The sequence below is a fragment of the Manis pentadactyla genome, chromosome 14, assembly GCF_030020395.1.
Source record: "Manis pentadactyla isolate mManPen7 chromosome 14, mManPen7.hap1, whole genome shotgun sequence".
Lineage (NCBI taxonomy): Eukaryota > Metazoa > Chordata > Mammalia > Pholidota > Manidae > Manis > Manis pentadactyla.
Window position 1 is genome coordinate 65,503,552 of NC_080032.1, and position 11,040 is coordinate 65,514,591.

General features: G+C 38.6%; 1 non-coding gene across 1 annotated transcript; it reads right to left on the minus strand.

Moving 5' to 3' along the window:
* Positions 1 to 9,343: 9,343 nt before the first annotated feature.
* LOC118924887 (U6 spliceosomal RNA) lies at positions 9,344 to 9,450 on the minus strand. The gene has a single exon (XR_005029775.1). It is a non-coding gene; the product is annotated as a U6 spliceosomal RNA (small nuclear RNA).
* Positions 9,451 to 11,040: the final 1,590 nt, after the last annotated feature.

The following is an 11,040-nucleotide window of genomic DNA, read 5'->3' on the forward strand; positions in this document are numbered from 1 at the left end:
CACTCTCCATATGGTGTTTCTCCCATTCCCTAGTACATGGAGTGAGAGAAATTTGGAGGATAGATTTTTATTTCCTAATCTCTGCCCTTTTGCATCTCCATTTTGGTAGGCCCTCTGTTTTGCATTACGTATAAGAAACGCCTTAGAGATTTTTACTGCACAAGATGTCTGTATCTGACCCAAATGTATTCCATTCTTTCTCTCTACTCCTGCTACATTGCCTTATTTCTTCCGCTGACTTGGGCTAGTATAACCCTATACTATGGGTTCTCAAACTTTACGACCTGATTTCATTTGATTCATCTACTGTCTAACTCAGGAGTTGGCAAATTTTACCGCTATAGATCAAATACTAAATACCCCAGCAGAGGAATTTATTTACATCTCAACAGTAAGCCTTTGACAATATATAAGTCAATGAGTATGACTTTTTCCAATTAAAACTTTACTCACGTACACTTAAATTTGAATTACATGTAATTTTTACAAGTCATGAAATATTATTTTTATTTCTTTCCAACCATTTACAAATGTAAAAGCTATTCTTAGTTTATGGATGGTACAAAACAGGTATTGGGCTCTTTAAATCCATTATTCCTGGAGATACCTCCTTTTTACCCTTTGCTGTCTCCTGTTGGCAGAGACAACACCGATTAGTAGTAAGAGTCGTCTTCCTTCTTTCAGTAGCCCCCTTCCCTGCCTCTTCTTCGAATTGCCTGTCCACCTATGAGGACCTTCTTTATAGCCTGAGAATAACGGTCCTTACTGAACCAGTGGGGAAGGATGGCTTCCTCTTCCTACAACTCCTGAATAGCCACATATGGACATCTCCAGATTTATTGCACCTCAGCCATGCTTCCTGTTTATGACCCACTGCTTATGAGAGAAGGAAGCAAGAACAGACCCCATTTCTAGAAGGAAAGGGGTGGGAGGTGGGGATGGGGAACACTGGTTATCTGAGATATTTTTTCTAAACCTGCATTGCTACATCTTTCTCCTAATCTGTAGGAATGTAGCATAATAGTATAGTTACACAACTAGCTCTGCCCCAAACCATGGGTCCATTGAGCAAATTATAGATTTTTCATGGTAAATCTGGATGATAGTACTAAATTTAAACTATTGTTGTGAATTGTAAGTGAGGTAACATGATAAGAACCTGGCACTTATTAAAAATGTTTCAATTTATCAACTACTATTGCTATGACTACAAAGAAGATTTCTGTGATGGTTTGAGATTCTCAATTATAATTAGAGAATCTTTGGAAAGTTTTTGGGTTCTTAAAAAGAATGGGGATCTAGACTTTAATCCATGACCTGGAGTAACTAATAACTTCTTTATCTCTGAACATATATATTCATCATGAAATTAAATAGACTTCTTTCTCTTCTTTCCTTTCTTTCTTTCCACACTTACATGGCAGTTAATATATACCGGGCACTATTCTAAATATTTTACATATTAACTGATTTAATTTAATCCTTACAACAATCTTATGAAGTAGACTATTATTATCTTAATTTCATAGATGTGAAGTAGGAGGACAGAGAGGCTAAATTACTTTCCCAGGATCACACAACATAAATGGCATAGATAGGATTCAAACCCACACTGTCTAGCACCAGAATAGGTGCTCTTAGCTTCGTCTGGCTTTAAAATTTTTTTTTTTTAAACACAAAAATAAAAAGTAAAAACATATATACATAATTCCAACCCACTTGAATTTAAGCTCCATGCAGGAAGGGGATAGAGTTCTTCTAGCACCCTTACCACACTATCCCCAGGATCTAAAACTAGGCCTGGCAGCATAGGTCTGTATAAATGATAAATGAATTCACCCTGTTGGGGAAGAAAATTTTTTCTCTTTCCTTCAAGGGTCTTCTGCTGTTCTAGGATCAAATTGAGACAGATTAACAGGAGAAAAAAAACAAAGTTTAATTACATAGTCCTGGAGGCCCAATAATAAAATTGAGACCCAAAGAAATGACCAAGCCAGGTAGCTTTTATACATTTTAGTTAGAGACAATAAATCTGTGAGGAATTAGCAGGACCTGTTATTTAATTTAATTTCTTCAATTAAAAGAAAACTTTTGTTTGAGAGCTTTAGATAATAAGGAATTCTAAGCTGCTTTTGGGCAGGATAGTAAATTAGTAAAAAAGTAACAAGATTTGTATACAAACTTCTCAGCTCTGAATTCCTCTCTGGTGATAAGGCTGTCTCTCTTATCTCCTGGTAGAGAGAAGGTACCTTTCATGTGGGAGATTTATTTCCTGGTTTCAGTGGAGACAGATGAAGGTCAGTATAGCCCTCCTGCACCAGGTGTTTCTCCACTTGCTTTAATTTAAAGCAATCAATATGCCGAAGTGGCACATTTTGGGGTGCCCTCCCCTAGGCCCCTACACCCAGCTCTGTATCCCAGTGGATGTTTTCCAGTTCATTTATCTTTCTTTACTTTTGCTGTATGTTGATCTGTTACTGCTCATTAATCATATTTTAGAGGGAGCAGGCCAGAGAATATCAAACTAAGGTCCAAAGACCTTAAAGGACCACTTAGCAAGGGTATGAGATTTAATGGATTATCTCTTTCCTCTTAATTTTGTAAAAATTTGTATAAGCGTACTTCCAATTAGTATAAATTACATATACAATTACTTATTGTATAAAAGTATATAATATATACTATCATATATTGTATATAATTACATATTTATATCATTACTTATTTACAATTAGCTTAAACCAACCATTTACATGTAATTGGAATTACACTGATTTTGAAAGTCCACCTGGAACCTATCATTTAAGGCATTTAGATTGTGATTATAATCAAAGCAATTTCCCCACATTTTAGCACTTAAAACAGTTACAGAATTATAGGGTCAGGCCATCAAATTTATTAAGTGGGTACATATACATTCAATAAATTTTCCTCCAACCATGCAAGAAGCACTCAGGGTTTTACACACCCATGAGACTGGGCAGATTCATGTCAAATAAGGGACCGAGAACCAAAGAGGACGAGGGAAAAACGGGTTGATGAAGGAGATAAAAATACTGCCTGCATCCCTGTTTAAGTATCAGCGCGAAAATAAGTTCCGTAGGAGGAGGGGGGAAGCAGAAGACTAGGAAGGGACAGGACAGCTTTGAGTGATGTTACTCATCGCTTCAGAGAGTTGGCAGACGGTCTGCAGCGCACGTCTGCACTGGCTTACGCAGCCCCTTAAAAACGCAGGCGGGCGGGGCTAACCTGGGTAGACGCGGAGGGAAGAGATTCTTTGGTTTCTGGGCCCGCCTCATCCAAATATTTCTGTGACTGCCTGAATTTGAGGCCGAAAACAAGGCCAGTGGCCCCCGCTATTTGTGAGAAAGCTGTGTAAATTAGGAAAGCTGATTTTTCACTACACAGAATGACCACTTGGCAGTTGTAAATGAAGCCTGTGTAGGAGATAGAATTGTTATAAGCACCGTGGCCGGTACCCTGTGTGATACATAATAGGCACATGATAAAATCTGTCAAATGCATGGAATATCGCATTTGATAAGAAATGTTGATAAATTTTGATAAGAAAAATACACGATTCTCAGTTCAGCTCAAGATCTTTGCCTCCACTGCTTCACATCTTCAAGTTGCTCAAGGCAAATGCTAAAATGTAGTGACCTCTTGGATGAGGAAAGATGATGATTTACAGTCTCTTCAAACTATGCCCTGTTCTGAGGATTGGTTGTACTTCCTTGCTGAAGCTCCCTACTCCTGCACGCTGAGCTCTCTCTCCTCACTGCTAGGACGGAATTAGAGCCTCTGGCTTGCAAAGAGCTTGCTCTTTGTGGTTCCACCAGGAGCGCAGACCAGCTCTGAGAGCAGGAGGTAAACCGACGTGAAAGCAGACTCTACTGCAGTTTCCAAGCTATAGTTCCTCTGGTGACTGGAGAGAAATCAGATTCTTCTCCTCCCATGTCCTACCCAATCCAGTGTTTGGCAGGTCCTTTGGCTGTTTTCTGGGTTTCATTACTCCTTTTTGAGACTGTGATAAGAGCATATGGTCCCCCTCCTCCTCAGAAAAGTACCTGAAATACACCATCTGCATTCGCTTTCAGGGGGTTTGTGTATCTGCCTAGTCCACCTCAGGACCTCATCTTAATAAACTCGAGCCTGGAGCTTCAGCAGCCTTTTTCTTTCTAGAGAACTTGGATTTCTTTTGAGGAGTTGGGCTCTTAACTAGAGGGTGACCAAAGTTAGGGAGGAGCCCTGCTAAAAGAATATAGGCCTTTAATTATGACACAGTGTACTGAGAAGTGGCTTCGCTCCTCACCTCATCCACGAATTGGCACTTGCTTTTGGTTTTTTGAAAGGGTGGATGTGAGTCAGCATTAGCACTTCAGTTATCAGTGTTCAGTAGCTGTCTTCCTGTAAATGAGCTAGGCAGGGGTATCCTGGTGATAGTGTTAGGCTAGTAGCCACACAGAGAAGGCGGAGACAGTTATGGTTTTAGAGCATTGTTACAGTAAACTTAAAGAAAACAAAGAAAATTATTTGCTTCCTGCAAGCAGTAGTCTGTGTTCCCTATCAGCACTTGTATAGAATTTCACATTCAGACTACTCGTTTATGATCCAAAAATCACACCTCTTGTTACCCAAATAAGTTAGAAACCTATGCTCACACAAAAACCTGTGCATGAATGTTTATAACAGCTTTATTCATAATTGGAAAAACTTGGAAGGAACCAAGGTGCCCTCCAGTAGGTGAATAGATAAATGATGGTATATCAAGACAATGGAATACTATTCAGTCCTAAAAAGGAATGAGCTATTGGACCATGAAAAAACATGGATGACCCTTAAATGTCTATTACTAAGTGAAAGACGCCAATCTGAAAAGGCCACATGCTGTATGATTCCAAAAGGCAGAACTATGGAAATAATAAAAACTCTGGTTGCCAGGGATTGGTTGGGGGGGCAGGGGTAGTGGGATGAACAGAGGATTTTTAGGGCAATGAACATGATGATATAATGATGGGTACATGTCATTATACATTTGTCCAAATCCATAAAATGTACAAGACCAAGAGAGAGCCCTTGGGTGAATATGATGTGTCAATGTAAGTTCATCAGTTGTCAACAAATGTATTACAACAATGCAAGACATTAACAATAGGTAAGTTGATGGGGTATATAGAAGCACTGTATGCTTTTCCCTCAATTTTTCTCTAAACTTAAAACTGCTCCCTGCAAATAAAATCTATTAATTAAAAAAAAAATCCAAACACTGATTTTTATATGTCTCTCTCCATGCCCTTGCATGAGAACTTAAAGGCAGGTGCTATACCATTTGTATCTTTATATTCCCAGAATCTAAGGATGAAAGAGGAGAATGTTCTATTATTATTATTAGCTCATGTCCTAACAATAACTCAGACTTCACACGTCCACAACAAAACTCTTGATTTGAGCCCTCAAACCTGCTCCTCTCTCTACTTTCCTGACTGAAGTAAATGGCAACTCCAGCTTCTCCACTTGCTCAGGTGAACCCTAAGGATCATTCTTGACTCCTTTTTCTCCCCCTAACGCCCAACATCTAGACTATCAGTTAATCCAGTTGGTTCAGTCTTTAAAATATATTTCACATCCAACAAGTCCCTGCTACCACCACTACTACCCTTGTCCAAGCCCTCATCATTTTTATCGGGACAAGGAGCCTCCTAATCGGTTTCTATGTTTCCATTCTTGCTTCCTCCAGCATCTTCTACAATCAACAGCAATACTTTTTTAAAAAACATAAATCAGGGTGCCATCAGGTGAGAAATTGGGGATCAACAGAGGTGAGGCTTAGAACCTCACCCCCCCTGTTCTGAGAGAAATCTTCTCCATACGTGGATGTTTTATTGCCTTTGTCTAGCTTGGATTAACACATAGTCTACAGGCACACACCTGATCATCTACATTTGCTCTCTTACAACACTAAACTATGTTTTCTACCTTTATCTTGTATCTACCTACCACTTCAGCATTTTATTAAAAACAATAAAGAGAGAAATGTGGTATCCACATATAAATCAAGTATAAAAATCAAATGAATATTCATATTTGAACTGACTGTTTATAGTTCATAATGCATGAGCAAAACTGAAAGTTTCTGTGATGACTGCCCTTGCACTGTTCACCATGTAACTTATTCACTATGTAAGAATTTGTTCTCCATGTAAGAACTTGTTTGTTATGCTTCAGAAGATTGGAGACTGACGAAAATTAGGCTTGGGGTGGATTAATGATTGTGCATTGAGCATTGACTCCCCTATACAGAATTTTATTGTTGTTAACAACCATTTGATCAATAAATATGAGAGATGCCCTCACAAAAAAAAAAAAAAAGTACACACTTCCAATTGTAAAATAAATAAGTAACCGGGATGTAATGTATAGCATAAGGAATATAGTCAAAATAGTGTAACAACTTGGTATGGTGATAGCTGGTACCTAGAATTATCATGTATATAAATGTTGAATCACTGTGTTGTACACCTGAAACTAATGTAATACTGTGTGTCAACTACCCTTCAATAAAAAATAATTATCTACAAAAAAAAAAAAAAAAACATAAATCAACCAATGTCACTTTTTCGCCCAACAACCTATATGGCTTTATAGCTTCCTGGCTTTCTGTCACATTTAAAAATATAATCCAGGATCCTCACCATTGCTTACAAGGCCCTGCATGATCAGGCTCCTATTTATCTCTTCCACATCATTTCTCCTACTTCTCTGCCCCTTGTTCACTCCACTCCTGTAAACCACCCTTTTGGTGCCATGCCAAGCACACATCCTGCTCTTGGTGTCTTTGTATTTGAAATGCTCTCTGTTCTAAATGTTCTCACAAATGCTCCCAAGTCTTGATTCCTCATGTCATCCAGGTTTCTGTTCATATGTCATCTCTACTGAGATCAACCCTAGCCATCCTATCTTAAATGATCCCCCCAATTAGTTATTACCTTATCTTGCTCTGTTATTCTTCAAAGCACTCCCTTATCACTACCTGGTGTTACATATATATTTGTTTGTTTATTGTCTGTTGTATAAGTCTGCTAGGGCTTGTGAGAAACGTGCTGACTGGTCCAAACTCAATAAGTAGACCCTGAGACCAGTGAAGGGAGGCTTTAATGGCGGCCTTGCAAGGTCTGGTTTCTGTGTCTGGTGAGCAGGCGCACTCAGGGTGCTTACAAGCAATTTATTCCTTAACCACCCTCCCCTGGTTCCTCATTGGCTGAGTACTACAAGGTGCGCGTTCTTTCCCGGACATTGCCTAGGCAAGTTATATCCATATTAAGCTTTCTTTACATTTGTCTTAATTTTATTGGCTGCACTCAAAATTTTTCTGCCTTTTTCTGAAGTGACCCATAGTCCGCTTTTTCACAGTCTCCCTCCCCTTCCCAGCTGGAGTGACACCCTGGTACATGTTCTGACATGTAGGCTTCTTGTTAACACCCTTTTGTTGAAACGTTAATGCCTCCGGGAATAAATCACATTTAGTTTTATGCCATTTCTAACAGGCTTCCATAATAAAATACCACAGAACGGGTGGTTTCAATAACAAATTTACTTTCTCACAGTGCTGGAGGCTGGAAGTCCCAGATCAAGGTGTCAGTAGTGTTGTTCTCTCCTGAGCCCTTCCTCCTCGCAGATGGCCACCTTCCTGCTGTGTCCGCACGTGGCCTTTACTCTGCCTCTGGTATCTTTTTCTCTTCTTATAAGGACACCAATTAATATTGGATTAAGGCCCCATTCTTATGACCTTAATTAAACTTAATAACCTCTTCAAAACCCTGTCTCCAAATACAGTTACATTCTAAGGTACTGGAGGTCAGGACTTCAACATATGAATTATAAGAGGGCACAGTTTAGTCTATTAGACCCCATGCTGGCTCCCAAAATTCATGACATACAAAATACATTCACCTGAGTCGCAACAGTCCCAAAAGTCTTATCCCTTTCCAATATCAATTCCAAGTCCAAAGTCTCATCTAAATATCATCTAAATCAGGTATGGATGAGACCTGGGGTTTGATCCATCCTGAGGCAGAATTTGTCTCCAGCTGTGAACCTGTGAAACCAGACTAGTTATGTGCTTGCAAAATACAATGCTGGGACAGACAGACCCATACCAAAAGGGAGAAATCAGAAAGAAGAGAGGAATGATGAGTCCCAAACAAACCTAAAATCTGGCAAGGTAAATTCCATTCAATTTTTTCTTCACTTGTTTCCTTATTCACATAAAATTTACCATCTTAGCCATTTTTAAGTGCATAGCTCAGTAGTGTTAACTGTATTCACACTGTTGTGAAACAGATCTCCAGAACTTTTCATCTTACATCATTGAAACTCTATACGCATTAAACAACAATTCCCCTCTTCTCCTTCCCTCCAACTCCAGGTAGCCACCATTCTGCTTTGTCTCAATGAGTTTGACTACTTTAGATATTTCATATAAGTGGATTCATACATTATTTATCTTTTTGTGACAGCCTTATTTTCACTTTGCATAATGGCCGCAGGCTTCATTTTTGAGGATATAACAGGATTTCCTTCCTTTTTAAGGCTGAATACTACCCTATTGTAGAATATACCACAGTTAGTTTATCCCTCATTAATGGACACTTGTGTTGTTCCCACCTTCGGCTATTGTACATAGTGCTGGGTGTACAAAATGGGTATGCAAATATCTCTTTGAGATCTTACTTTCATTCTTTTGGCTCTATAACTAGAAGTGAGATTGCTGGATCATGTGGCAGTTCTTTTTATTTGAGGAGCCTTCATACTGTTTTCAATAGCTGTTGCACTATTTTATAATCCCACCAACAGTGCCTACGAGTTCCAATTCATCCACATCCTTACCAACACTTGCTATTTTGTTTTTCATTTTTTTTAATAGTAGGCATCCTACTGGGTATGAAGAGATATCTCATTGTAGTTTTGATTTGCATTTCTATGATAATTAATGACATTGAACATCTCTTCATATGCTTGCTGGCTATTTGTTTATCATCTTTGGAGAAATGTCTGCTCAAATCCTTTGCCCATTTTTAAATCACGTTATTTATTTTTGTTGTTGACGAGTTCTTTATATATTCTGGACGTTAATTCCTTATCAGACCTATGATTTTCAAGTATTTTCTTCCATTCTGTAGGTTGCCTTTTCACTCTTGATTGTATCCTTTGATGAACAAGTTTTTAAGTTGGTATAGTCCCATCTGTCTGTTTTTTGCTTTTGTTGCTTGTGATTTTGGTGTCATACCCAAACAATCAATGTTCCATTAGATTTGTTTATTTATTCATTCATTCATTTATTTTTTAAAATATCGAATGCTTCACAAATTCGTATGTCATCCTTGAGCAGGGGCCATGCTAATCTTCTCTGTACCATTCCAGTTTTAGTCTGTGTACTGCCAAAGCAAGAACAATGTTCCATTAGATTTAAGTCTCAAGAAAACTCTTCATTGGCTCAGTGTTCTGCCCTCCTGGCGCACTGAAACTATGGAGGAGATAGCCTTGCCTTGCTGGCCTGTGTGCTGCCCACCTCTGGTGGGGATGGTGACTCTGCTTATCTCTGAATCTACTTTGGGGTCATTCTTCCCTTTTATTGAAAGATTTCACATGTTGATAGCTTTCTTTTCCCATCCTATAGAATCCCAGATATTTTGTCTCTTTCTGTTGCCTTTATCTACCCTGGTCACATTTCTCCTAGTGTAACACCATCTCTATTCCTAGATTCTGTTGAGGTGGCCGATTAAACCCATAAACTGCATTCATAATCTCTATCAAATGATTTTCCAGCCACACCCTTAGTGTCCTTCCCAGAGCAAACGTTCTTGTTTTTGCAATATGGATAGGCTGAGAATTTTCTATATCTTTGATTTATGTCTTCTTTTTGCTTAAAAATCACTCTTTAAATTTATTTCTCTCATCTTGTGTCTTGCAATAGGCAGTAAGGAGAAACCAGGCCATTCCTTTAACACTTAGCTTAGAAATCTCCTCAGCTAAATGTCCTATTTCATCATGAAAAGTTCTACTTTGCACAAAATACTAGAATCAGATACTCTGCCAATTTATTTGCCACTTAACAACAAGAATCAACTTTCTTCCAGTTTCCAGCAACCTGTCCCTTATTTCCATCTTAGATCTCACCAGAATCACTTTTACTGTTCATATTCCTACCAACAATTTCTACAAGGCAACCTAGGCTTTTTCCAGCATGTGCCTCAAAACTCTTTCAACCTCTACCCATATACCAGCGCCTCTTTCACATTTTTAGGTATTGTTATAGCAGCATCCCATTTCAGGTTAATACTAATACGTGTATTAGTCAGGGTTCTCCAGAGAAACAGAACCAATAGGATGTGTATATATAAAGAAAGAGATTTGTTCTAATTGATTTGCTTACATGATTATGGATGCTGGCAAATCCAAAATCTGCATGATAGGCCTCAGGAAGGAAGCGCCAAGCTGCAGTTCAAGTACAAAGGCTGTCAAACTAGAGACCCAGGAAGAGATGATGTTACAGCTGACATCTGATGGCCATCTGCTGCAAAATTTCTTCTTGCTTGCAGGGAGGGAAGGCTCTTATTATATTTAGTTCTTCAACTGATTGGGTGAGGCCCACCTATATTATGGAGGGCAATCTGCTTTACTTAGAGTTCACCAATGTAAATGTAAATGTCATCCAAAAACACTCCCTCAGAAACATCCAGAATAATAATTGACCAAATATCTAGGCACTGTGGCCCAGCCAATATAAAATTAATGATCCCATAGGCCATTCCATATTAAACCATTTCATATAACCATTCTATATTAAAATTTAAGCTCTCTGAGGGAACTTTGTCTTCACAACATTTGTAGTGCCTGCATCTAGAACTGTACCTAGCATACAGTAGATATTCAGTAAACAGCTGATGAAAAATGTATAAATGACTGAATGTATATTTGCTAGGGTTTTAGAGGTTATCAATTTTTTTCACTTGCATTATCTCATTTAATTCTCCCAATCAT